Genomic DNA, 26,943 nt, shown 5'->3' with positions numbered 1-26,943 from the left:
ACTTCTAAGTCTTGATTTTTCAGAAAAGAAGAGCCTCCACAGCTCCAGATGAAATCAGTGGGAGTACGGAAGCTTAGCACTTCTGAAAATTTGGCTCATTTCTGCTCATAAAGTATTGGTTTCACATAAATTTCTATACAGATACTTTTTAATAGTTGGAGGGGATTAAATTAAGGTTTTTCAGAATGTCTCTGTTAGGCAGTTGTGAGCCTTTTAACAGAGGGAACGGAATCTGCTTGATATGTTCCTCATTTGAATTGTCACTTTCTTCTTTCCTATGCCTGATTATGCAGCCATAAATTGAGTAAAAATTCTCGTTTACCTAATTGTGTTATTGAGTGTCAACCCTGTTTGCTAAAGATGGTAAAAGACAAGGGTAATATTTGCATTCAAAAAACCCTCTTTCCTTTGCTTTTCTCTTCTGCATTTGACCAACTTCAGGAAACAAGGGAGAAGATAGGAGCGTCTTTCCCAGTTTTTTAGAAAAAGTGAGAATTTGACTCCATCTCCAAACAGAAATTTTGCAAGACTGGGCCATGTCACGTGAAACAGTTTATTACAGGAATAAGAGTATGGATGTGGTTAAGGTGAGCCTAGGGCCACTTGTTGCAGGATGGGGAGCTGCTGCTGCCTACTTTTCTCTGTCTGTCATCCCATTAAGGACAAGGGATGAATCACCTTTCCCTGATAAGCTGTTCTTTGTTATTTCCACATCTTAAGCTGAACCAGCACAGCAGCACAAAGAGCAGTTACCAGAATTAATAAAGGTCTGTCCTGAATGTTACTTCACACATCCTTAGCTTTCACTGCTTCCTTAAAACTAACAGGACCAGTATTCTCAAGCACTGCTCATCTGTGTCCCTGCAGTGAGGCTGAAGCAAGCCTGTATCACAGGAAACAAGAACTTGCACATGTATTTTGTTTTAATAAATGTACCTGGAGATTTTACAGAACTGCATATCTGTATTTTTATAACATCCACATGACCTTTGAGATAAAAAGAGGTCTTTTCTTTTAACTCCCAAGTTCGCAGCTTCTCTGATAGCTCTTTAGATACAACAGTGATGACCACGGTGTAAATGTTGAGATAGTTGCTATAGGTAGATAGGTAGACTGAACGTTAAAAATTAATCCCCTATCTGTCATCATACCCTGTATTGGTAAGCGAATGCAATATTTAATATCATACGGTACTTATATTTTAAATTCCTCAACTGAACCTTGTTTTGCTATTATATGGCAATTGTTTAACTTGTAAAGTATAAATGCCTCCATTTCCATGTACCTCAGGAGAGCCTCATTTGCCCCTGAAAACTGGAGATGGATGCTCCCACCAAAAGCTGCACTGCAGGGCGACTCCTGCTTTTTGCTGTTTCTCAGCAGCCAAGGTCTCCCCATGGGCTGGGAGAAGATGCCAGGAGAGAGTGGTCCATGCTGTGGGGCACTGTACCCATGCCACTGACCACAAGAAGAAGTGGTGGTAGTGCAATGGGGGGGTCACACCAGGGACCTACTGGCACACCTATGTGTGAGGGCAGTGCTGATAATTGTCTTTAAGTTGGGAAGGTAAACATAAAGAAAAGTTGCAGCTCCACTGAGCATCAACCTGAAGAGCTCTCAGCTGTGGTAGAACTTTCAGACCAGCAGCAGAGAAGTCCTTCTACAATTAGATACTGGGCAGTGCCAGTGAGCACGTGTTGCCACATTGCAGGATCATGCTAGGAATGAGTATTGCCTTCTGTTTAATGCTACAGGTCCAGTGTGGCTCCTGTGCAAAAGCAATAGTGAAACTGCTTCCATTTAAAGGAGTTTAGATTATATCATAGATTGTTTGCTGAATGTAAGGAGCATACAGTATAGCCTGAATAATGAGTACTTTTGAAAATTGGACAAAGATTGTTGTCTACCTGTGTGATTCCTGCAACTGTACATATTTGTCTCAAAAGTGCCTGTGCATTTTATTAGTCTAAAAAACTAACTACCATGAAAGAAAAGTATCTTCTGTTACCTTGGATGCATAGAAACACTAAGACTATTAAACCCTTGGATGGTTAAACACTTGGACTATTACTAATTTATTTTTAGTTAATATTTTAACTACATTTCAAGGGCTGGAAGAGAACTGCTCCCCTTGTTTAGGAGCATCCCTGATACAGTAAAGCAAAATCTATATTGCCCAGTCATGCAAGTGTTTGTTACAATAATTTCTTATAACACTCTGATAAACAAAAAATGATGCATGGAAATTAACATCAAAGTGTTCTCAAATAAAATAAAAGTTTTATTTAAAATATATGCAAACAATAAAGCTGGCAAGAATGGTTCAGCCTTTATGATTTGCTCTAACAGTGATCAGTGAAAGAAAAAGAGCATAGCTCTTAAAAATAATCCTTGGGTTTTTCATGCAGTTTAGAGGGCTTAAAATATATCTTCTCTAAAGACTCCATGACAAATCTGATATTACTTGTACATAGAGACGATAAGCCAAAATCTGTTTATATTAGGGTGAAAATGTGGACATTGACTTCAAATTGGGCTTTTCTTGATGGTCTGTATTGGGACTTGAGTGAGCTGCAGTTCTAGCAGAGGCATTGTTGCCTCTTTTTAATGGGGACTCTTTCCTGGTGTGCAGGAAAAGCTATTCCCATTTAGAGGAGGAGGACTTCGTATTTCAAAATTTGACTTTTCTATTGAGTAGTTGAAGTTTTTCATGCTAAGATTTGAAAGGGAGCAGGAGGCCATGCTGGTCCATCCAGATTAGACTGATGGACTCTGAACAGGCATCTAGGTGAAGTTTTACCACCAAAACTTCATGGTTGAAAAAAGGTTGATCAAAATTGGTGCAGTATATGGTAGACAACAAAAGATAACATACATTAAAAAATCAATTAGACCAATTCATGGAAAGAAAGACCACACTACCTATGAATTGTGGAGACAGCATGCATGTGGAAAGTGGGAGCTGGAACACTCTATCTAGGATGTATCACAATTTCTCCTGCTAGACAGACTACTGGTGGACATGGGATACTGAACCAGATGGATATGGCTTAATATGGCTTTTCTTACGTTTTTATGAAATATGCATACTTTACAGTAGGTGTTTTAATGTGGCAGTATAAGTGTATGTGTGGCATGAAGGGCAGAAATGTCACAAAAATTAAAGTGATTCATATAGACACCTTTTGAAAGAATAAATCTTAGATTAAAATAATGAATCACTTCTTATATTCTGTTACCATTTGTCACGGTTGAAGGCCAGCCTGTCACTCAGAAACCACGCAGCTGTTTGCTCACTCCCCCCTGCTTCCTCCCCCTGCTCCGGGAGGGATGGGGGAGGAGAATTGAAAGAATGTAACTCCCACAGGTTGGGGTAAGAACAGTTTAGTAACTAAGGTATAACACAAACCACTACTGCTGCCACCAATAATAATAATGATAAGGGAAATAACAAGGGAAGAGAATACAACCGCTCACCACTCGCCAACCAATACCCAGCCCCACCTGAGCAGTGATCTAACCCTTCTGGGTAACTGCCCCCAGTTTATATACTGGCCATGATGTGCTGTGGTATGCAATACCTCTTTGGCTAGTTTGGGTCAGATGTCCTGTCTCTGCTTCCTCCCGGCTTCCCCTCCTCCCTGGCAGAGCATGAGACTCAGAAGGTCCTTGGGCAGAGTAAACATTACTGAGCAGCAACTAAAAACATCGGTGTTATCAGTGCTGTTCCCAGGCTGAAAGTAAAAAACACAGCACTGCCCCAGCTACTAAGAAGGAGAAAAAATGACTGCTACTGCTGAACCCAGGACACCATTTCACTGAAAATCTTGCATAAAAAGTTCATATTAAGCATTTCAGTTCAGGTGGATTTCAAAGACCATTATTTCTTCATTTTTAGGGACTGATAGCACACCATAAAATACAGTTATTCACATGGTTTTCTTTGGGTCATGAGGACTTATGGCCCATTTTGCCCTAGAGCTGTGGTGCCAAACAGCCGAAGGTGCAGAGAGACTGGGAAGGTGAAAAAGGCCACAAGAAAAAACAGTTTTTCCATTGATGGGCTTTGCCAAGGAAAGCTGATGGCTTCCATCAGCTCTTTGCTGTGAAAATGGACTGTCAGCAAAATGTTTCCATTTTGCCACACTGTTCCAATCATATCTACTCTCAGTAACCTCTCGGGCAGTTAACTTCAAAAGGCCAGAAATATGCTGTGGATTTGAGGGCATGCAACATCTCCTGACAAAACGGGATGGGGCAGCGTGGCGAGTCACTTCCAGTTTGTTGTTCTAAGATTCAGCTTTGGCATCAGCTTGCTGAGAAGGCAGGCATTGCTGTGTGGCTTAATATATATATATGTCTGTACCGTACCAAAATTGCGATGCTTGGCTTCTCCTGCTTCTGGATTGCAAGAATTTGCAACGTTTAGTGTAGGTGTAAGATAAAAAAAACCCTCATCCTCCCACCTTTCCATGTACTTACATTTCTGTAAACATATAAAAATAAATAAATAAAAAATACATATTTTTACAGGGGTGAACAACTGGAAAAACACAGTTACTGAGAAAACCCAAGTCATTTCACAAAGCAACAAACATGGGTCTTAAAGGATAGTGCTGTGCTCACTGGTGACTGTGGCCATGTTCCTGCCAACACTTACTCTCCTATATTTTATCACAAGTCATATCAGGTTGTTGGATTGTTTTTTTTTTTTTGTTTGTTTGTTTGTTTTTTAATTGGTACAGTCACAGTCTGAGCTACTTTATCTTGGAGAGAAGAATATTCAGATGTGATATTCTGAATGAACATAATTTTGGATGAAGTTCACTTTGTTTTATTTACTTTTCTTGGGACACATCCAGACCTGGTGAATTATTAAAGAACAGGATTATACCCACAGCTTATCAAAGAAGTAGCAAATCATCTAAGACAGTTGAATTAATATGACAAAATTCCAGTGGGTCACAATGTAAATTAGATAGCAGGATCTTGCTGTATACATATAGCTCCTTGACACATTACCTAACCCAAGAGAAGGATTCTTACCTCCCTTGCCTTCTGCCCTTTTCCCCTCTATGAAAAAGCAGTATAATGCACGTTCTCTGAGCCACCAGGTTGGAGTGGTCACTTTTAATTTACTTTAAGGCTTAGATTTCAAAGCCCAGTGATGTGTCACAGCAAGTGGTACACTCTTGCCATAATGTACAGAGAGATATTGTTGAGATCAGATGGGAATGACAATAATAGCAAATAAAAATCTAAATTAAAGAAGAGAGAGTAAATAAATTTTTAATCATGCAAAATTTAATACTTATGTTAAGGAAAAGAATATTAAAAGTCATTTTATAGAGAGTGAATTTATATTGGAGCTGATTTTAAAGTTGTGCAGCTTTGAGTGATATGATAATCATGTATTTTTCTCCCCCCTCAGCTGTACTGTGGGATTGAAATTTATATACTCAATAACTAGAAAAGAATCATAAAGGATCAGGCTGGAGGAATCTGTCTCACTCCATTTTTTCCTGTCACTCCCATAGCGATTTTAATATTTTTCTTATATCTCTGCTTATTTTCAGTGCCAAACATTGTTTTCAAATACAGCTGGCTTGGAAATGAGTACTCGAAGCTGCCCGCTTGTCGGCAAATTACCATGATTTCCAGGTACTACAATGAAATCTTAGCTATAAAAAGTATAAAATAAAAATAGGATGCCAGAGTCTCCTGCCAGCTGTAAATGCAAGTAAATAGTCTTCTTGTGTGCTTTAATACTTTAAACTATTTTAAGCATTTGACTCTTGCATTTTTATTTTTTTTTTTTGTCTTGGTGCTAAGGGAAAATGGATTTGCAAAAGCTAACAGAACAGCACATTTATTTCTTTCACCCTTTTCAGATTGGAATTAAAGACAGGATAGTCTATTGAATAGACTGCCAGACTGAGAGTCAGAAAATAAGTTTTATATTATCAATTCATCGAGAAAGTCTATTTGCTTTCCTATGCCTCAGTTTCCCATCTGTAAAATGAAGATAATGTAATTTACCATCCTGTGCAATGTGCTTTGCAGTCTTGAGATGCAAGATAGTGAAGTGTCATGATAAAATATTTTGGGAAAAATACTGATGAGTTTTAATGATTTAATTTCTTGCTGGTTAATTTTTTTAATACTTGACTTCTGATGAACAGGCTGCTCTCCAGTCTTTTCTGTGAGCTGTGGCTGGAGCTGTAGTGAGCTCCACACAGAAAATGAGGTCGGTTTTATGTAAAAGCATCAAAGCCAAACGGTTACAGAGTTTCACATGCAAGTGTCAGTGGATCATTTTTGGCCACCCACCCACACCAAAGGCAGGAAGGTAACCAGACATTATCTATGTATTTTCAGAATTAATTTGGAATAAGTGGGGACATGTTCCTTCCTATTTAAAAATGACATAACTGGAGAAATAGAAACATCTTTAGAATCTGGAAGATTATGAGACCAAAGGCCAAAAATAAAAACCTTCATGCTACTGCTCATGCACTAGCCACATGAACTGTCTCCAAGAAATTTACTTCAATTCAATTTTAGATAGCTCACAATAGTGACTATTTACCTGTGTCTTTATCTGTCTATCAATCATCTTTGTTGTCTGACTTACACATTTAGAAAATCTATGGAAACCTAGGTGATGCTAGTATAGGTAGTCATGGGTTACTGTTGGTTTGTGAAATGATGTGGATCGTGTTTGATATCAGAGTTTCAGCACAGTTTCAATTATTTGATTTCCAGTGGGTCCTTTTGGTTTCTGAATTTTCTCAATTATTCTTCCCTCTGGACACCCTCCAGAGTCAAGCAGCACTGGAAAATCCACCAAAAGGTGTTCAGAGATTTGCACTCCTTCTCTGAACTAATCTCTGGATACTCGCTCTAGAGATTGCCTGTGCACCCAGATTTATGTGCTAAGAACTTCAGTATCAGTAATAATGATCTCTCTGTCCAGTATGTACAATTTTAATATAATTTATGTGTATTTTAGGTATAAAAATTTATGATAGAAAATACATAAACAAAAAAGGATTTATAGTCAAAAACCACTTGGAATCATAGAATCATAGAACAGTTAGGGTTGGAAAGGACCTTAAGATCATCAAGGTCCAACCCCCCTGCCATGGGCAGGGACACCTCACTCTAAACCATCTCACCCAAGGCCTTGTCCAACCTGGTCTTGAACACCACCAGGGATGGAGCATTCACAGCCTCCCTGGGCAACCCATTCCAGTGCCTCACCACCCTTACAGGAAAGAATTTCCTCCTTATATCCAGTCTAAACTTCCCCTGTTTAAGTTTTAACCCATTACCCCTTGTCCTGTCACTACAGTCCCTAATGAAGAGTCCCTCCCCAGCATCCCTACAGGCCCCCTTCAGATACTGGAAGGCTGCTATGAGGTCTCCATGCAGCCTTCTCTTCTCCAGGCTGAACAGCCCCAACTTCCTCAGCCTGTCTTCATACAGGAGGTGCTCCAGTCCCCTGATCATCCTCGAGGCCCTCCTCTGGACTTGTTCCAACAGTTCCATGTCCTTTTTATGTTGAGGACACCAGAACTGCACACAGTACTCCAGGTGAGGACTCAGGAGAGCAGAGTAGAGGGGCAGGATCACCTCCTTCGACCTGCTGGTCTCGCTCCTTTTGATGCAGCCTAGGATACGGTTGGCTTTCTGGGCTGCGAGCGCACACTGCTGCCTCATGTTTTATAAGTCTTATTTCATAAGAAGTTAGAGCAGAGATGAGGAGGTACAAAATTCAGTCAGACTTTTCTGTGCATCTCTAAATTCACAGAGGCTAAGATCAAATAGCTTGAAGGACCCACACATTTTCAGAAATAGGTATCAGCACTTACTAGACACTTTTTGAGAAGGAATGTATGATGTCTGCATTGGACACATTTGTCAAGAGTGTTGCCCTGTCATCTTTGAGAAGCTCAGTAAATTAAAGCACAGGGACTGTGGGGTAGACTAAAACTACATTTTTGTTAGCTGGCAGAAGGTAATGGGTTTGAAAGGACTGAATGCACTTCTCCACCTCTGATCTCTGAGATGTACCTGTTGCCATTACAGCTTTGGTATCTGCACCTTTTGCAGTAAAAGTGGATAGGGTTCTACTTAGGTGGGAAGTCTTCCATGATAACAAGTTGGCTTCCCAGGGGTACTAGGTGGGCTAAGATGGAGAGCAGAGAGGGAAACAATTGAGGTTATTAATGAGGCTACCTATATAAAGTATTTTAATTTCTTTACCAATTTGAGAGAGCAGTGGCTAAGCTAAATTAACTGAGTTTAAGGGGAAAGCATAAGGCTTTCCATACCTAATACTTTTAATAGAAACAACAGATTCTGTACTTTAAGACTTGCTTTTAGCAGTGTTTAAGGACAAGAGACTGTAATCTTGTTAGATGTGGACTTGTATGTTCTGCTTGTTGTTAAGGAGCTTGTATATTTCAAGTTAGCTGGAAATCATAAATCCTCTAAAGACACTGAGAAATAATTTCTGAAAGTCAGATCTGTGTTAGGTTAGTGATTTCCATCTTTTGATGCCATCTCACTTCCACTGCGTCCTTCTCACCTTTTGACTTTTCCCTCAACATCTGCTGTCGCATCACCTCTTGGCCATCTAACCACTACCCAGGTGCCTCCACAAATCATTGCCTGCTCTATGGGGTCTCTGCCAACCCCTTCTCTCCCTTTTTCCAACCCTAGGGTTAGGGTTACTTTCTCCTTGCCCCTCTAGGGTTCTTTTCTGAGACAGTCCTACAAGCAGAGATCTGGAAAAATTTATTGGCTTGTTCTTTGCACCTGGGTTGGGCCTGGACGTTACTTGTTAGAAACCTGTATGCTAAAGCACTGCAGTATAAATGAACTGTTCAGATAGCATGTTTGAATGCATGAAACAACAGAAAAGTTGAAAATCTATGATACAAGGAGTAACAAAACATTTATTATGCTACAGGCTTGTTTAAAAGCAGTAACATGAGCAGTCAGTGTGCACTTGCAGCCCAAGAAAGCCAACCGTATCCTAGGCTGCATCAAAAGGAGCGTGACCAGCAGGTCAAAGGAGGTGATCCTGCCCCTCTACTCTGCTCTTGTGAGACCTCACCTGGAGTATTGTGTGCAGTTCTGGTGTCCTCAACATAGGAAGGACATAGGACGGTTGGAACAAGTCCAGAGGAGGGCCATGAGGATGATCAGGGGACTGGAGCACCTCCCGTATGAAGATAGGCTGAGGAAGTTGGGGCTGTTCAGCCTGGAGAAGAGAAGGCTGCGTGGAGACCTCCTAGCAGCTTTCCAGTATCTGAAGGGGGCCTATAGGGATGCTGGGGAGGGACTCTTCATTAGGGACTGTAGTGACAGGACAAGGGGTAACAACAGCGTCAAACTTAAACAGGGGAAGTTTAGATTGGATATAAGAAGGAAATTCTTTCCTGTAAGGGTGGTGAGGCACTGGAATGGGTTGCCCAGGGAGGCTGTGAATGCTCCATCCCTGGTGGTGTTCAAGACCAGGTTGGACAAGGCCTTGGGTGAGATGGTTTAGAGTGAGGTGTCCCTGCCCATGGCAGGGGGGTTGGACCTTGATGATCTTAAGGTCCTTTCCAACCCTAACTATTCTATGATTCTATGATTCTATGATTCTGTTGTGCTTTTCAGTATGTATAGTTCTACATGCATTCAGTTTTGTTCGGCTGAGACAAAATTTGTCTTTTCTGTGAGCTGACTGCATGCTATTAATACCTACTCACCATGATTTTCAGAAGCTAACACTAAGATTTAACTTGGTGTAGGTTCTCTTTTGTAACACATTTTTGGTGCAATTCCCAAGCCTCCCCAAGAAAGGATGATGCTGAGGTATGCGACGAACAAGTGTGCAGTAGTTAAGATATTTGTCTTCACATCTCCTAAATATTACACAATCAAATCTTGTACTTTTAGAGGAGAGCTTGCTAATTGCTTTTAAATATTTTAGGATAGTAGGAGATGCTGAGTAACTAAGTAGTACATGTAGTAGAATGTAAATAAGTAGTAGTAACAGTATGAAATTTGTAAGTCTAATAGCTCGCAGGGTACAAAAGTAGTAAGTATATTTTATTATTGCCTTGCAGTCTTCGTTTTCACTGAGTTAGCAAAAGCAGGGAGAAACCTCGGAGTGGTAACATTGCTGAGTTCTGTAAACAAGAATACATCTTTCTTTTCCTCGCTCTTGAGAAAGAAGTGGTTCTCACAGAGCCGCTTGTGCAACAGATTGCAAAAACACTTCCTTTCACTAGGCATGAAGTATCCAGCCTCCACACTGAACTTCCTTTCAGGGTTGCTACTCCTTGAATCAAGGACTCTTCTCGTCTTGTCCTCGACAGATGCAGTCATCACACGTTACTTCATCATAAGCATAGGGTTAGGAAAAATAGGTTCTCGTTTAACAACAAACAGAATGGACAAGTCCATATCCAACAAGATTAAAGCCTCCTGTGCTTAAGTACTTGTAGAAAACAGGTCTTCAAAGACCTCTTCTTTTTTCTATCCCAAGGGCATTGACTACTCTCAGAGAACTCTCTATTTGTCTTGCAGTTTGCTGTAGGGCTCCTTGTGAGAGAGGACCTTGGAAGAGCTTTTGGATGAGCAGAAGTGACTAAAACCCATGGAGAAATGCCTGTGTTTGTGCTGTGGTCTCTGCTGCGTCAGCCACATCAGGACAGGATCTGCAAATGGCAGAGCCCAGAGGGAAAGCTAAGGTGAAGCCAATCAGGGCATGTTACCTCTGCACTGCACTGGGTGGTGGGGCTGGTTGCAGCAGCATGCCAGTCTGGCTGGGTGGGAAGCACTTGAGTAACTTTCTGCTTAGTAGAAAAGGTTTTTAAATTCATTTTATGGCATTCTGAAGTGGGATGATTTAACACTAATGCAGCTGAATTCCCAGAAAATGCTCAGTGACCAGCTAACTAACCCAGTAGCAAACCCTGTGGCATAATGCCAAGAGAAAAGGAAACAAGAAATGGCAGCAAGTTAAGCAGCCGGACCTGGGGTTGATGCAAGTGGGCAATGCTGTATCCAGTGAGTTATAGGAAAAATATATCCAGAGAGCCAGAAATGTGCTGGAAGTAACTTTTTTGTGAAATGTGCCAGGGCTATTTGATCATGAACATGTTAGTTTCATACCTCAGTAGACCCATGTCAGTAGAAGATCTGGACCCAAATGATTTTTTTCGAATGGCAAGGTTCCCCTTGTGAATTCTCAGTACCTGGGATTTTTCCTCTACAAGTCTGCCCAGGTACTGCTACAGCATTATTCTTTATCAAATCAGAGCTAACACTTCCACAGTGAAAGAAATATAATTACAGACCAGCTGAAAATTAATGTTATAGTCTTACAATACATGTCACAATCCTGATGACATTTGTAGTACAATATTGTAATGAAGTGGAGGAGAGAGTAATTTTAATGGCTGACCTTGGCATTCAAATATCATCTAATAGCTGCACCTTTGCCCAGAAGATATGTGTCAGTGTTCAATTTCCAGATGCGGATTTAGAATGCCTGAATTCAGTGCCTGCATAGAAAGTTTGGATTTGTTCATCTGATGAGGAAAATACAGTTTATAACATTAAGATACGAATTTCTGTTCCAACTGCATTTTGCAATAAAACTGAAAGCTCCCAGCTTGAAAGTGAGAAGTTTCATACAGACTTCCACTCTCTCTCATCTTAAAATGAGAAAGGAGAAGGATTATGGACCCATACTGTTGAATTCAATAAACAGAACAAGGGAAGTCTGTCCTTGCAGAAAATAGAATTGTAAATCAATGAGAGAGTGATTAAGTGCAGAAGAAACAGAGCACTCAGTAGGGTTTGCACTAACCATGGAAGTTTAGTAGCCCAGTCTCCCATCTCAAACACAACTGGGGTTTAGTTAAACAATATCTACTGGCATAATGCCATGGATAAAAAATGGCAAGTCATGCTCAAAACACTCCCAGAGGAGCCAAATTCCATTTTACAAAGGAAAAAGTCAAAGCACAGTAAAGGAGAAAACATTCTTAAGGAACTGCTTTGTCATTTAGGTCAAATAGGTCTTGTTTTCAACTTAGCACATCAGGCTGCTCTCTGAATAGACCAATGATCCTTCTTAGTACAGTGAATCCCTTCATGCTCTGGATGAGGTGTAGTCAAAGACCTTGAAAAAAAAAGACCATCCATGCCAACAAAAAAGATATTGCCCATTCTGAGCTGATTTTGGTACTTCCATACCATTTAGAGGTGTAGTTTCTGTAGACAGATGTCTGGGAAAGGTTGATGGTATGTTCTCTAAATCTGATGCATGTTAAAGCAAACACATTCAGCAATTAGTTTACTTTTGCTTCTGGCAGTCTGCTTTGTGGGCAGACCTGGACTGGACCTAAACATGTTAGACAACACCAACTGCTGAGTCTGTAACAATGTCATTGCTTTTTGTGTACACATTCTATGCAGTCAAAGAGGTGGCTCTACAAAGTATCTATCTCATCTGAAACTGCATGGTTTTGCTCTGGTTTCCGTTCTGGGTCACTGTGAGAGAGGAAAATCAACTCAGGATTTGTAATTTGTGAATACACCTGAGAAGTAAAAAGTGCTACTACAATTGAGAGAGAAAATGAAGGGTAGAGCATTTGTCATATGAAAGAAAATATTATTCTTTGCCCAGGCAGAATGTCGTATTTTCTCATGATACAGAAAAGGTCTAGAGAAATGCAAAATATCTGTGGCCATGAGGGCTTGAGAATTTCCTAAGGATGACTGTGAACAGATTTGTGTTATTAGTCGTACTCTATGTTTGGTTCAGTTTCAGTTTTAGTCCAAGATAGAGGACAGTAGATGAAAGACAAGAAACAGAGTGGAGAACACAAAGACAGCTGTCAAAGAAGGAGCTTCAGCTGAGAGTGAGGAGCAGACAAAATGGCCACCAGGATGGACTTGAGAATAATGCACAAATGCGCACTTCCAGCACTGTCACATACTCCTTTATGACCTTGCCTAAATGTTTTGGGGGTTTTTCTGTCTGATGGAGCATAATCTAATGTTAAACAGGAAATTAAGGATGTAACTTTTACTATAAGGTCTTGCTGAGATTCGGCTACCTTTTCCATCACTGCATACTCTTTCCCCTTTGAAACAGAACATATTAAGAATGCAAAGGAGCACAAATATAAAAGCAAAACATCACCAAGGAGCTCAGGAGCATTTCAGATACTTGTATTACTCTTTTTCACTGGGAAGAATAGCTTATTCCTCAATAAATCTCCATTATTACTTTTTTTTTTTTTTTTAAGCCTCATTGCTAACCAATGACAAAAATTTGTCTTACATGTCCCACCATTACACATTCCATTGACATAGGGACCAAGTGGCATTATCTGGAAAGGAGAGCTCACAGTCTAGATGATTTCAGCCAATCGGAGATGATGATATTGTATTACCAGTTTCATAATATAAATGAAAAAGATGGCCTTCATTTTGATGAAAGCTGTAAAGTAGCTATTGTGCTTGTTTTGTATTGCAAGGCCCAAATGTATTATTTATGCAATTTTCCTTTTGAAAGGAAAAACTGAAAGAGACTATTTCATTTTACAGCATTCAGTCAAAGCTATTGTCTCATGAATGTGAACATTCCTGCATATTATCAGCTTCAAATGTAGAAGGCAACTCACAGATCACACATAGAAAGGATTTTTGAAAGTTTGAAAACTGCTTTTTAAAAAAGCTAGACCCTAATGACTCGAGATATTATTTGTGTGTGTGTGTAGGCTGAATCAACACTTAGCCTATCAGAATGTACACAGAGTAGCGTCTTTTTCAAGGTCTTAAACAGCTTTGATTGAATCTCCGTATACATTAAATTGATAATGCAAGCCGCCTGTAATACACAATATTCATAACAATAGAATACATCTTCATTTGTAAATATACACTTATATGCCAAGTCAGCATCTATACAGGGATCTCTAAGCCACTTACCAGTGTGACAGCAGCCTCATGTTATTGCTCTAATATAAAAAATATTGCAGCTATTTTGAAGATGGGGAAACTGAGGCATGTAAATGTGAAAAGACTTGCTTGGGCTTGTACGATAAAGTGCTGATAGTGTGGAATAGGTTCTTGGCATCAGCCTATTAAATAGTCTGTGACACATGGAGTCATTCCTTTGGACCTGGTGATATTTATGTCTATGGAGAAAACACTTAATGTAGAGCAACACTGAGATTTTGCCTTGGTAGAAATTAGATGTTTGCCTTTGAACATCCATACAAAGAGGTTGGTTACTCCTTGGTAGAGGGCCACATTACAGTTTAAATTGATTTTCAATCTCTTTCTCTATGTGCCTAATTGAAAGCTCACAGGCTTAAATATATCCTTTTCTTGCATAGTCCCCCCTTTCTAAAAACTCCTTACTTTTAGTGCAGAGCTTCTGAAAGTTGCCAGGGAAAAAAAAGGATGTTGTCATCCGTCTTTTGCTGAACCCAGTGTACTTCTCAATGTTCTTTATTTTTTTTGGCGGGGGATAATGTACAAACATATATATAGCATTTATATATATTTAAATGTTTGTTTACCCATTGGCCTATCTTGAAATAAAAAATTAGTGGAACCACTCTTATCTCAGTTAGGTTACACAATTAAGGGATCACAGTGGAAGTGGATGACATTTGTGAAAGTTAAATAGAAGTTATTAAATTAGAATAACAAAATATAAATTAGATTTATATTTACCATTTTCATATACTGGTAGATATTTCTGAGCACTAGTGTATGAAATAAACTTTTTGTTCCTGGGCAAAGTCCGTGACCATAACCAAAATCAAATGCATGGTAAAATTAATTTCGTCTGGTTGTAGAGGCACTGAAGCTGCTGCTTAGAACAAAAGACCCTATATCCATTCAGATTAAGAGACACCAACAGTAGCTTCATTGCAACCTTTGCAGAGGGTCGCCATCCCTTGTTTTCTACTCTACAGTCCCCGCCATATTTGGCATCCCAGGAGGGTAGGTAAATATATTGTATTTAGAAATACTTAGGGGTTCTACCCATGGAAAACATGTGGTAACTTCCTCCTGCAATTTATATATGCAATAACAAAAATCAGGCAAAATAGTGTTACACTAAAATATGAGGCAAGTTCTGTGCTGATCTGGTACAGACATGAAAATGAATCCTTATCGTGTAATCAAAACGAACAAATAATGTAGAAAAAAAGTTATGATTCACTTTTGCTAATTATCATGGTCTGTCAACTCTAAAGACTGGCACTTAGCACTCCAGATACTTACTTTTCTTAACTGCCTCAACTTCTATTTAAAGCTTCTTTTTTGGTGATGACTCCTGCCATGGGAATTCATTTGCTCATATATAGAATCATAGAATCATAGACTCATAGAATAGTTAGGGTTGGAAAGGACCTTAAGATGACCTAGTTCCAACCCCCCTGCCATGGGCAGGGACACCTTAGGCTAAACCATATCACCCAAGGCCTTGTCCAACCTGGTCTTGAACACCGCCAGGGATGGAACATTCACAACCTCCCTGGGCAACCCATTCCAGTGCCTCACCACCCTAACAGGAAAGAATTTCCTTCTTATATCCAATCTAAACTTCCCCTGTTTAAGTTTTAACCCATTACCCCTTGTCCTATCACTACAGTCCCTAATGAAGAGTCCCTCCCCAGCATCCCTATAGGCCCCCTTCAGATACTGGAAAGCTGCTATGAGGTCTCCACGCAGCCTTCTCTTCTCCAGGCTGAACAGCCCCAACTTCCTCAGCCTGTCTTCATACGGGAGGTGCTCCAGTCCCCCGATCATCCTCGAGGCCCTCCTCTGGACTTGTTCCAACAGTTCCATGTCCTTTTTATGTTGAGGACACCAGAACTGCACACAATACTCCAGGTGAGGTCTCACAAGAGCAGAGTAGAGGGGCAGGATCACCTCCTTCGACCTGCTGGTCACGCTTCTTTTGATGCAGCCTAGGATACGGTTGGCTTTCTGGGCTGCAAGCGCACACTGCAGCCGGCTCATGTTCATTTTCTCATAGACTAACACCCCCAAGTCCTTCTCCTCAGGGCTGCTCTGAATCTCTTCTCTGCCCAACCTGTAGCTGTGCCTGGGATGGCTCCCACCCAGGTGCAGGACCTTGCACTCGGCATGGTTAAACTTCATGAGGTTGGCATCAGCCCACCTCACAAGTGTGTCAAGGTCCCTCTGGATGGCATTCCTTCCCTCCAGGGTATCAACCGAACCACTTTACTCATCAGTGTCGTCGGCAAACTTGCTGAAGGCGCACTCAATCCCACTGTCCACGTCACTGACAAAGATGTTGAACAAGACCAGTCCCAGCACCGATCCCTGAGGGACACCACTCGTTACTGGACATTGAGCCATTGACCACAACTCTTTGTGTGCAGCCATCCAGCCAGTTCTTTATCCACCGAGTGGTCCATCCATCAAATTGATGTCTCTCCAATTTAGAGACAAGGATGTCGTGTGGGACAGTGTTGAACGCTTTACACAAGTCCAGGTAGATGACGTCAACTGCTCTACCCCTGTCCATCAGTTCTGTAGCCCCATCATAGAAGGCCACCAAATTGGTCAGGGAGGATTTCCCCTGGATATCCACAATAGGGATATCCACAAAGGGAACACACAGTGAGTGATAATTCAATGAATCTGATCTATTTAGAAGTTCAGATAAATGCCTATCTGTTTTTATGAATCAACTTAATTCATATTCTAGTGGTGGCATAAATAAATCTACTGTTTCCATTCCTGTGTTTCTAGCAGTGATGAGAAATACTGGATGTAAGAACTGGAATTTTCTTGAAGGAAGAGCCTTCCTTAAAATCTCAGTCTGCTTTAATCATATTAGTTGTATTTATATCTTTTGAATTGTCGAAATCAAATATTTTGATTTTGTTAGAGATTTTCCTAGCATGTTCAGGGTTAACATGCCCCTTACATGGTCACAAGTCTTACTTTGGGTGGTGGATAAAAACACATACTGAAAAATAAAATTGTTGACATGCGGTGTAAACTGCTGTGGGCTAGCAATTTAACAAAAGATTTGGGCAACAGCTATTGATCTCTGGCCAGCATTCCTGTTGCTGTCTTCAATTTTATACTCAGCTTTTCAGCCTGTAAAACAGAGATCGTGTATTTATTCATCAAAACAAAGAAAGTTTTTCTGTGACTGGTCAGTGATACAGACTTGGGAAAAAAAATTGTTTAATGGGAAAATAAGTCTCTGTTATGCATTTGAATATGGAAGCTAGAGCTGCCTGAAGAATAAGGATAGGTTTTTTCTCATAAAATTTCTTTTCCTTCATATAGAAAAATATGTTAAGAAACACTGAATTATCCTTAATCAAGTCTTCAGTTGTTAATGGTTTAATTTAAGTAAAAGATTCAACACATCAAAATGATCAGTAAGAGTTGTGATGCTGCACCTGCCCCACCTGGGTGGTGAGGCCTTTTACTAACAGAGACAAATGTCCCCTTTTCCTTCTACTTTTTTTGCTTCTTTACATATTTCTTCTGAATAGCTGAAATTTCTGAACTTGTCTTTTTTTCCCCTGCTCTTCTCTATCTCCACCCCTCTAATAAAGAAATAATAGAGTAAGAGAGCAAAACAGTAGCATATTTTGTCTTCTGAGCAGTCTGAATCACAAAAGGTGATTAGATGTCACACAGCCTGACAGAGACAGCTCAGCTCTGCATGGGTGGGAAGCTTTGTAGTGCCAGCGCTGAAATGGGTGACATACAGCCATTTGAACCCAAATATTCAGGACAGGAATGGTAAAGGAACCCTCAATATCTAGAGTGTAAAAACCCTTGAAAAAAGACAAAGAAGCGGAATACCCAAATGGATCTTGAAAATCTAGTTTAAGCTATGTTGTCCGTCATAGTGTGACAGTGCCAAATATTAGTAAAAGATATGTAGAATCCAGTCTTTCTGTCTCTGACAGGAATGAAATTCCCTCCACTGGAGGAAAATCCTGACAAAGAACTGCATAATAAATCCCAGATAAAATGACAGAGACATCTCTTCTTCCTGGGAAGTTAATATATATATTACTTCAGACTTCGCAACAGCTTAGCTACTGACATACTGCTGCTTCTCTGTTAGGGTAACTCTCACATCCCTGTGAGAAAGTTTACTTCCTTCACACCTGGTCTTGTGTGCTATTAAACCATCACAGCAGCTGCTGAATTATTTATCTTTTTTCCAGTGGACAAAACTAGCATTCCACCTGACACCCTTCTTGTCCAAGAGGAAAAAAGCTGTCTGAGGGGGAGAATGTATTACAAAATCTGCAGTACAAAAGTTTACATCATTAAGCATTTAGGGTTTACATAGAGAGCAGTGGCATGCAACAGCAGACATGTCCCTGAGTGATTTTTCTGCAATCAGAATTTCATTCATTACCCAATTTTCATGCAAGTCCCCTGGCATTTGAAGTATGTTTCAAGATAGGCTTCCCAAGGGTTTTCCCCCTCCCATAATAACTGATTTGCAGTGTCCAAAGACAGATCTAAATATCTTTGGCTCAAATTTCTTAGGGCCTGCAAAACAGGATTCGCTGTCATCTTCATCACATCTCACACCTACAGAACAGATAACAGATTAACATCTAGTCTACAAATATTTCATCAGTGTCTCCAGCTAAGACACCTTGCATTATTTTATCTTTTTATTATTATTAACAGAAAAGGAGGAGGAGGTGAATTGAAATGTATTTGCACTCTACAGGCGAATAAGGGTATGGATGGCAAAGAGAAAGAAAGGGAGAATAAGGAAAGGTTTCTCTTGGTATTACAGGAAAAACAACAGAGTTAGTCCTGGCAAAGTTCTCTGCTACGATTATGTATACACTTTTATTCAATCACTGTATCGCTCTGTGTCTGACACTTGGTCAATACTGCAATCTACCACTGATCAGAATAAAGCAGCTATCCTAGAACACCTTGGAATTTCATTACTTTCTTTTCAATGTTGTCTTTATAACTAGGTGTTTACTTGCAAATACAAACTTACAACATTGTTCTGTGCTCTTCCCCTTAAAGCATCAGAGACACTGAACAGCGATGTAAACATTTTCCCCATCAGAAAAACTGCTCTTAAATGATTTCCCTTTTTTTAAAAAAGGGAAAATGCATTAATATAATCAAAGCCATAGATGAATTCCTCTTCTCAGAATTTTATCTGCTCTTCCCAAGGTTCAGAAGTTTTGGAGCTTGTAATTTGGTTATTGCCTAAATGACCTCATAGCCTAAATCCAGTTTCAAAACACATTAAAAAAAAAAAAAATTATTTCTTTATAAATTTTAATCTGCGATTCCTGTTAATGTGTCAATTAACAGAAATTCCTTCTGTGAGTTGCTAAAACAAGCTGGATATAATTTTGTTGGTCCTCTCTTTCAGTATCTATTTTGTACTTCTGAGGTAAACAGAAGTAAAACAGGAGGCAGACTGCTGCTTAAGTTTTTGTGAACCAGACACTGACTTAAGTTGTTCATGACTCATCATAACATAGGCACCTTTAAAATTTGCTCCTTGGCTTTAAGGGACCAGCCAAGACTAGATTTTTACCTCTGTAGAAATTCTGGTAGTAAATTGATGTTTTAATCTATTGACACTTTATATAGAACTGTGATTAGAAAGACAATGGTTGTGTTGCATGGTGATAACGGTTGTGAAAAAGCAGTCTATTCTGAGGATAACTCAATCAGAATGTGCAATTACCTGTGCTTTTGTTGTGCTTTATACCCTGTTCTAATTTTTTGTCTTTTTGTGTTTATTTTTCATTTTTCTTACATCTCTCCTACCCAGCTGGCTGCTGTGTCTCAGACTAACAGATTTCTTTTTCGGTTTTGTACTTTTGTTTATTTTTCCTGGCACCCTTTTAGCTCTACCTCTGACACTGGTTGCATCATGCTCACTGCAGGATGCACCATGAGTCCCTATTGACAGCCACCAACTGTTAACTTTTTCCAAGATAAGGTGAAAACAATACGGTATGCCTGGGGGCTGATCCGGGGCAAGTGAGTGGTGATGCTTTGAAAGGTTGTCTGAAAGGGCATGTTTGTCCCCAACTCTGAGATTGAATCCAAAGTAAATCTGATTTCTCTCTAGGCAAAGGCCAAGGCAATTCTGCCAAGCCCTCTCCATTGCATTAATGTCAACAATAAGCATCTTTCTTAAAGAGGGTCTGTCTAATGAATCACTCTTCCTCTATCGACCTGCAGCCTAGGACAAAAGCAAGGAACAGCTTTGACTCAACTTATTCCCCAGGCTGAGCTAGGGAATTTGTCTAAAAAATACTATAAAAAAGATCATCAAGAATTATTATCTCAGGAGAGAGCCCATGTCAGGGGGACTCTGAGGAGATCTTACAGCAGCCTTCTAGTACGTAAAGGTGGCCTACAAGAAATCTGGAGAGGAGCTTTTGATAGGACAAGGCGGAATGGTTTTAAACTGAAAAAGAGGAGATTTAGATAAGGCATTAGTAAGAAATTCTTTACTACGAGGGTGGTGAGACACTGGAACAAGTTGCCCAGAGAATTTGTGTATGCCCCATCCCTGGAAGCATTCAAGGCCAGGATGAGCCTGATGGGGCTTTGGATGAGGCTGTTGGACAGGGCTTTGGTGGTCTAGTGGGAGGTGTCCCTGCCCATCACAGGGGGGTTGGAAGTAGATGATCTTCAAGGTCTCTTCCAACCCAAACCATTGTATGATTTTCTGACACCATTCTGCTACCACCATCAAATCCTTTTGTGACATGAAAGTATGCATTGTTTAACATTTTCAGTTCATATCCTTATTCTTTCTTATATAGCATAATTTCATCCTTAATTTTTGAAGTGCTGCTTCTCTCAAACACTTTCATTGACTTCTTTCTTTCCTGTTCAAATGCTCTTATTCCATGTTATGCTTTTTCACTATTGTCTCAGAATTTCTACTCAGCCTCTGACATTTTCATAGTCTTCCATTTTCTTAGCTTCTCTCTTTGTCATGGGCTTACCTTTTATTTTCCTAGAGTCTTCTTCATGGTCCAGAGGAGCTTTTATCTTTTCAGCTTTTGGCTGCAGAATAAGTCTCTTGTGAAATCTTTTCTTTCTTTCATCCTCATTTTCTCCTTTAATCCATTTAGTTGTTTTCAGTAGCCTCCTTCTCTGGGTTCTTCTTTCAATACCCATCTTCCTTTTCTAGATCTGCCTTTCACATTTTGCAAATCTGTCTGCCTTTCTCCCCACTGTAACTCATTTATCTCCAATAACTTGAAGCTGCATATTAAAGTGCAAATAGAAAAAGACTACTTAAACCATGGTGATGATGTGGACATCTTAGTGGCTAATCTTGAAGTGTGATTGAGGTCTGTCATTCTGTGAAAGCTATAGCATACTTCTACGTTGATAGATGAAAAAGAAATTCCAAGCGTCAAAATGAAGGAAAGTAGGGAGGAATGCAAGTGACCTTTAGAATTCATTGTGGATAGCTGTGCTTGTTTTGTCTGGGATAGAGTTAGTGTGGGGCTATGTTTTGGATTTGTGCTGTAAACAGTGGTGATAATACAGGGATGTTTTGGTTACTGCTGAGTAGTGCTTACATAAAGACAAGGCCTTTCTGCTTCTCACCCCACCCCTGAGGAGGCTGGGGGTGCACAAGGAGTTGGAAGGGGAAACAGCCAAGACAGCTGGCCCCAACTGACCAAAGGGGTATTCCATATTGTATGATGTCATGCAGAGCAACAAAACCTGGGGGAAGAAGAAGGACGGGATCATTCGGAGTGGTGGTGTTTGTCTTGATGAAGAAATGTTCCTCCAGCTTTCCTGGAGAAGGCTGAATACCTGCCTGCCAATGGGAAGTAGTGATGAATTCCTTGTTTTGCTTTGTTTACTTGTGTGGCTTTGGCTTTACCTATTAAACTGTCCTAATTTCAATCCACAATTTTTCTCACTTTTACCCTTCCAGTTCTCTACCCCATCTAACTGGAGGGTGAGTGAATGAGCGGCTGTGTGGGGCTTAGTTGCTGGCTGGGGTTAAACCACAACAATAAGTAAATTATTTTTGCTTGTTTGTTTATTTGTTTCAATACTTGGTCTTTTACCACTCTCTCATCAACATATATTGAAATTAAAATGCAAACAGATGCAGCTGTTAAAGCCGGATGTTCTTTTTTTTTGGGTGTGAATTCAGTAACTGTGATATGGCCTTGATGTGCAAACCACCTCCCCTCAACTCTGTTAAAAATGAGAAGGAAACTAATTCCAAACCCTTTCCCATGTATTAAGAGGTAGCATTTTCCTACCATGTAGTATCTCAATGTTTTTGTTCTTTTCTTAACCAGACCATAGTATCTGAAGGCATAGAATTTATAATGAATGACTTCTGATTTCAGCCTGCTTCTAACCTTCCTCTTGTGGAGGGAAGAATTTTGAGAAGTGGCACGCCCTTGCATCCTGTTTCTTTAGCAGAGTCATACCTTTGCCTGAAAGGAATCTTACATAAAGGCTGAAATGTAGGGCCTCTGGGTTAAAACAAATACTCTTCTATGGGCTTGGCATCTGCAGTACTTCTCAAATAAAACTTTTCTAGACATCGAGGTGAAAAATGTAGATAGAATTTTATAAGAAATAAGTTTTCTGCCATGTTTAAACACTTTAAAATGAAATAGAAGTACCTATATCTTGTAGTGGATTGAAGAAGACATTTGCTTGGTTCATTTTGCATTTGCTAAGTTTCTGAAGCAATTTCTCTTGAACTTGAAACTTTTGATCTAGCTCAAATACACTGGAGGAATTATTGAAAGGTGGATGATGGCACCTCCAGCTGATGGAGTGGGAAGGTGGGAAGAAAGAGTTCAGTATCTTTGACCGCATCTTGTTTACGTGCTTTAATATTTTGTAGTCTCGGGGGATATACTGGCATGCCCCAAAAACTCAATTACTAAAACTGTACCTGATGTGTGAGATAGCTGGTAGCAATGACACTCCTCTCTCTAAAAGAGGAACTTATTTAGGGATGGCTGGGGACCACAATAGGATAGTCTTGGTATAAGAGTAGGAGAAATGATAAACAAATAAAATGAGTTTATCGGTAAGTTGTGAAGCTCAGTGCTAGGGCTTTGTCCTTTTGTGATTTGCTTGAAGCAGCACAAGATGAAACAGCAGAAACTTCTACATTTTACCTGTTTCAAATGGTAGTTTGAGTCATCAGTCAGCCAAGCCTGTAAATGTGTGTATACCTGTGCTCATTTGAACTCTTCTTGAACAGCTTTCCTCTTGAAACCAACTGTATTGATTATGATTGCTCCTTCTTAAGAACAGATTTGTGCAGCTTTACCTAGGGAAGTCTTGTTTTAAAATTTACAGTGTTTGTTTGTAAATGTGGGTAGCTGCAGATCCAGCCTTGCATTCAGGCAGACCAGTGCATGGGTAGCTCGAGATCGCTCAGGAGATGACAGTCCTGGTCGGACACTTCCTGATTGCCTAAGCACCCTTTTTTCCAACCAGATTTGCATATCCCACATGCCCTTGGTCATCGTGCTTGTAGTAAGCGTGGTTAAAGCCCTTCCCAAACCCTTGCTCACGAAGCCAAGCCATCAATCATATTGCAATTGGCTTTCTTTTCTTTGTTATTTTTTTTTCAGTAAACCACTGCATAGCAGCACGTTTGGGTAGAAATATACAACTATTACAAGTATTCAATGAAAACAACTTGATGCCATTATCAAGCTAACGGAAAAAACAATTACTACGTTGATTACAAAAATTACGTATCATAAAGATATAGGAGAGGAACATGTAATTTGCTTCACTGCCTGTTATTTTATACTAAACCAATGTGTTTTCTTTGGACTGTGAATAGCATGGTCTACTTCCTCATCAAGATTTTGTAATCTGAATTGCAGATATCTCTATTGGATAACTACTGCATTTTGAAAATAGGTGGTGTCTTTTTCTGGTTCTGATAAAAACATGATATAATACTGTTTCTGTGGGTGAACTTTATAGGTAGGAGTATGGTGAGGATATTCTGAGAAATCACTTCCATGTGTTTTCAATAGACTTATTATTTTTTACTGTGGTGGCATTTTCATCTCTTTGGTGCTGGTAGTGCTTTCAGAAAGACAAAATAAAAACAAAAAAATGAGTAAATATTAGACTTCTCTGAAGTTTATAGACTGAATCTAAAGTAAATGCTGGTGTTCTAAAAAAATAAAATATAAGGTTTGATCTTTAAAGATAAGACCAGCACTTCACCTATAGCTCTTTCAACAGTGGGCTGTGATGAGGTAATCCATAGCTATCAACCTACAGTGACAAGGTATTCTTTCTGAGAAGTTCCATGTTTCGCAATTTGCTTGGTCTGTTTGACTACAGGAAGACTATGAAGATGTATCTAATTGCTGATAATTTTATTTTCTGAGAAGCAGAGTTAGATGTGACTTTAGATTATCACGATTTCTCTGTGATCTGTCAGTCCAGCTCTAATACTGTTTACTTCTAACAAAATTTAGCAAAGCTGATGAAGATCAATAAATGTTTTTTAATTGCTAAAACACTAAAGTAAGAAGTGCTACACAGTGAAAGGCACATAGAAAAGACTGTTAGATTTTTTAATTAAAAGTGAAAATACAGGCAAGTGATTGTTCAAAATGCAGAGCTATGCAAAACCTCACTGTACAGAAATGCAAAATATTGTTGTCTGGAATATACCTCCAGACTTGAGGCAGGTTTTTAGGTTTTTAACTACTTCAGTATAGAAAAAAAAAAGAAGTTTTCAATAAAAATAAGTCAATAGCATCATTGCTGACTAACATAAGAAAATGAATACCAATATTTTAGCCACATCATCCCTACCCCAATAGCTAACCCTCAAAAGCCCTATCTGAATACCCTGTCAATAAATAAGACCTCTTAAAAACTTTTGTTTTAGCTCTTGAATGTTCTGCTTTATTCAAAGGATAGAAAAATGTCAGTGAGGTTAGTGGCTGTATGGTTTTCTGCCCAATATTAAAGAATATGGAATGTGTTAGTAGTACAAGCTATAACTGGACAATGTATAAGCAAAACCTCCTCCAATAAATGCACCCCTTCAGTGTCTCCTTGTCTGTCCAAATCTCAATGAGGAACAATGCCTTAGAAAACCAGGGTAAATATTCCACCACATACAATAACTTATTGTAGAAAAGGAGGAAAATATATTACATTTCAACCCGGATACTTGTGAAAAAGTTGGTTGAGTTAACTCTCCTCTCCAATCTCCCTTGATCCGAGATGCTGTTATAAACTGAGATAGATGAGCTGAGTCATCAATATGGTAGCTTCTTTTCTTTTTTTTTTTTTCCTCTTTTCCTTTCTTTCCCAGCTAATAGATATTAAATTTTGTATTAGGCATTCAAAGTTGTTTTCTGCCATGAGAAAACATGGGCCTCTGCTGGAGGCCCTTCCACCATACTGAGGTCAATTGGCTTAAAATGTGCTGAAGGTAAAGAAACATAAAATATTTTCCCTCACCTTTGTGGGGCTTTCAAACTATTTTACCTTCTTAGAGTAAAGAGTAGAAAGTCTTTAAAGAAATGAATTATTAATGTTTGATTTTTCTCAGCAACAGAATCTTTTTACCCAAGCAGTAGAATTTCTTCCATGCTTTTGGATGTTTTTTTCCTTATATCAAATTCTGACCCTTTGGTAAGGTGTCTTCTTTTGACTCACAGATTTGCTGACTTTCATAAACACACTTCCTTTAATTTCAGTCAGTACAAAAGTTCAGTTTGGGGGCTTGGTGGTCAGGTTATAATCAGAACTACATCTAACAGAATGCTGGAAAATAAAATAAAACCAAAAATCCAGTATGCAGAAAAATGTGTCTTCTAGATGAATATAGATGGAGCTATGTTTTTAAAAAGGTTCTGCCTGCCCCCATTTGCACAAATCTCCATGAGTCAAAGGACACAGGGATGACGGAAGTGGTGGTAGCTCATTGCCAGATGTTACATATGTTTTCTGCTTGTTCCAGAGAACTTATAGTAGAATTGTAGGATACTCCTCTTGACCTGGCTTGTTAGCTGATGTTAAAATTCTGTGTAAAAATGCTGATGGTTTCCTATTGAGTCATTAGGGCATGTGAGACTAGTTACACTACCCTGGAATGAAGGAGAAGACAAGGGCTTAGCAGAAGTACCTTTCAAGTTGTCTAGAATGGGAAGAAATTCAGGATGATTTTTTAAAATAATATTAGTTTCTTTGCATAATCTATATCTCCTCAAAGGCATGAATCCTGACCTTATTCTGACTATATGAGCTGTAGTTTAAAGCTGCATGGGAAAACAACTTGCTTATCAATAGAAAATTAAGCAGACTTCTATGCCATATATATCCCCACACCACAGTCATTTCCTGGAATTGATAGTTTACAAGTACGCAAGCATGGTTTCCACCAAAACTGCCACATGGGATGGACCAAGGTACAATTTAAACATTAGCCTTTGAAGCTATCCACCCACATCATGACCAGTACAGGTAGAATCATTGAATGGTTTAGGTTGGAAAAGACCTTTATGATAATTGATCCAATCATTAACCTAAGCAATGCCAAGTCCACCACTAAACCATGTCCCTGCATGCCACATCTACGCATCTTTTAAATACTTCCAGGGATGGCGACTCAACCATTTCTCTGAGCAGCCTTTTCCAAATCTTGACAACCCTGTCTGTGAAGACATTTTTACTTTGTATATCAAATATCAGACCATAGAGAAAATGGCTAGTCTAATGATCCTTGAAAAATTTTGGGAGAAGAAAGAATTCAAACCCAGAGTTTTATTAGAATTAGAATTTATTAGAATTAGAAATTAGAATCTAAAGCAATCTTGGCACTTCCTACCTGGTGAAGATTAGAGA

The sequence above is a fragment of the Pezoporus wallicus genome, unplaced genomic scaffold (genome assembly GCF_028554395.1).
Source record: "Pezoporus wallicus isolate ANWC-B61680 ecotype Strahan unplaced genomic scaffold, APGP_CSIRO_Pwel_v1 contig_2908, whole genome shotgun sequence".
Lineage (NCBI taxonomy): Eukaryota > Metazoa > Chordata > Aves > Psittaciformes > Psittacidae > Pezoporus > Pezoporus wallicus.
The sequence above is the reverse complement of the archived record's forward strand: the minus strand, read 5'-3'. Positions refer to the sequence as shown.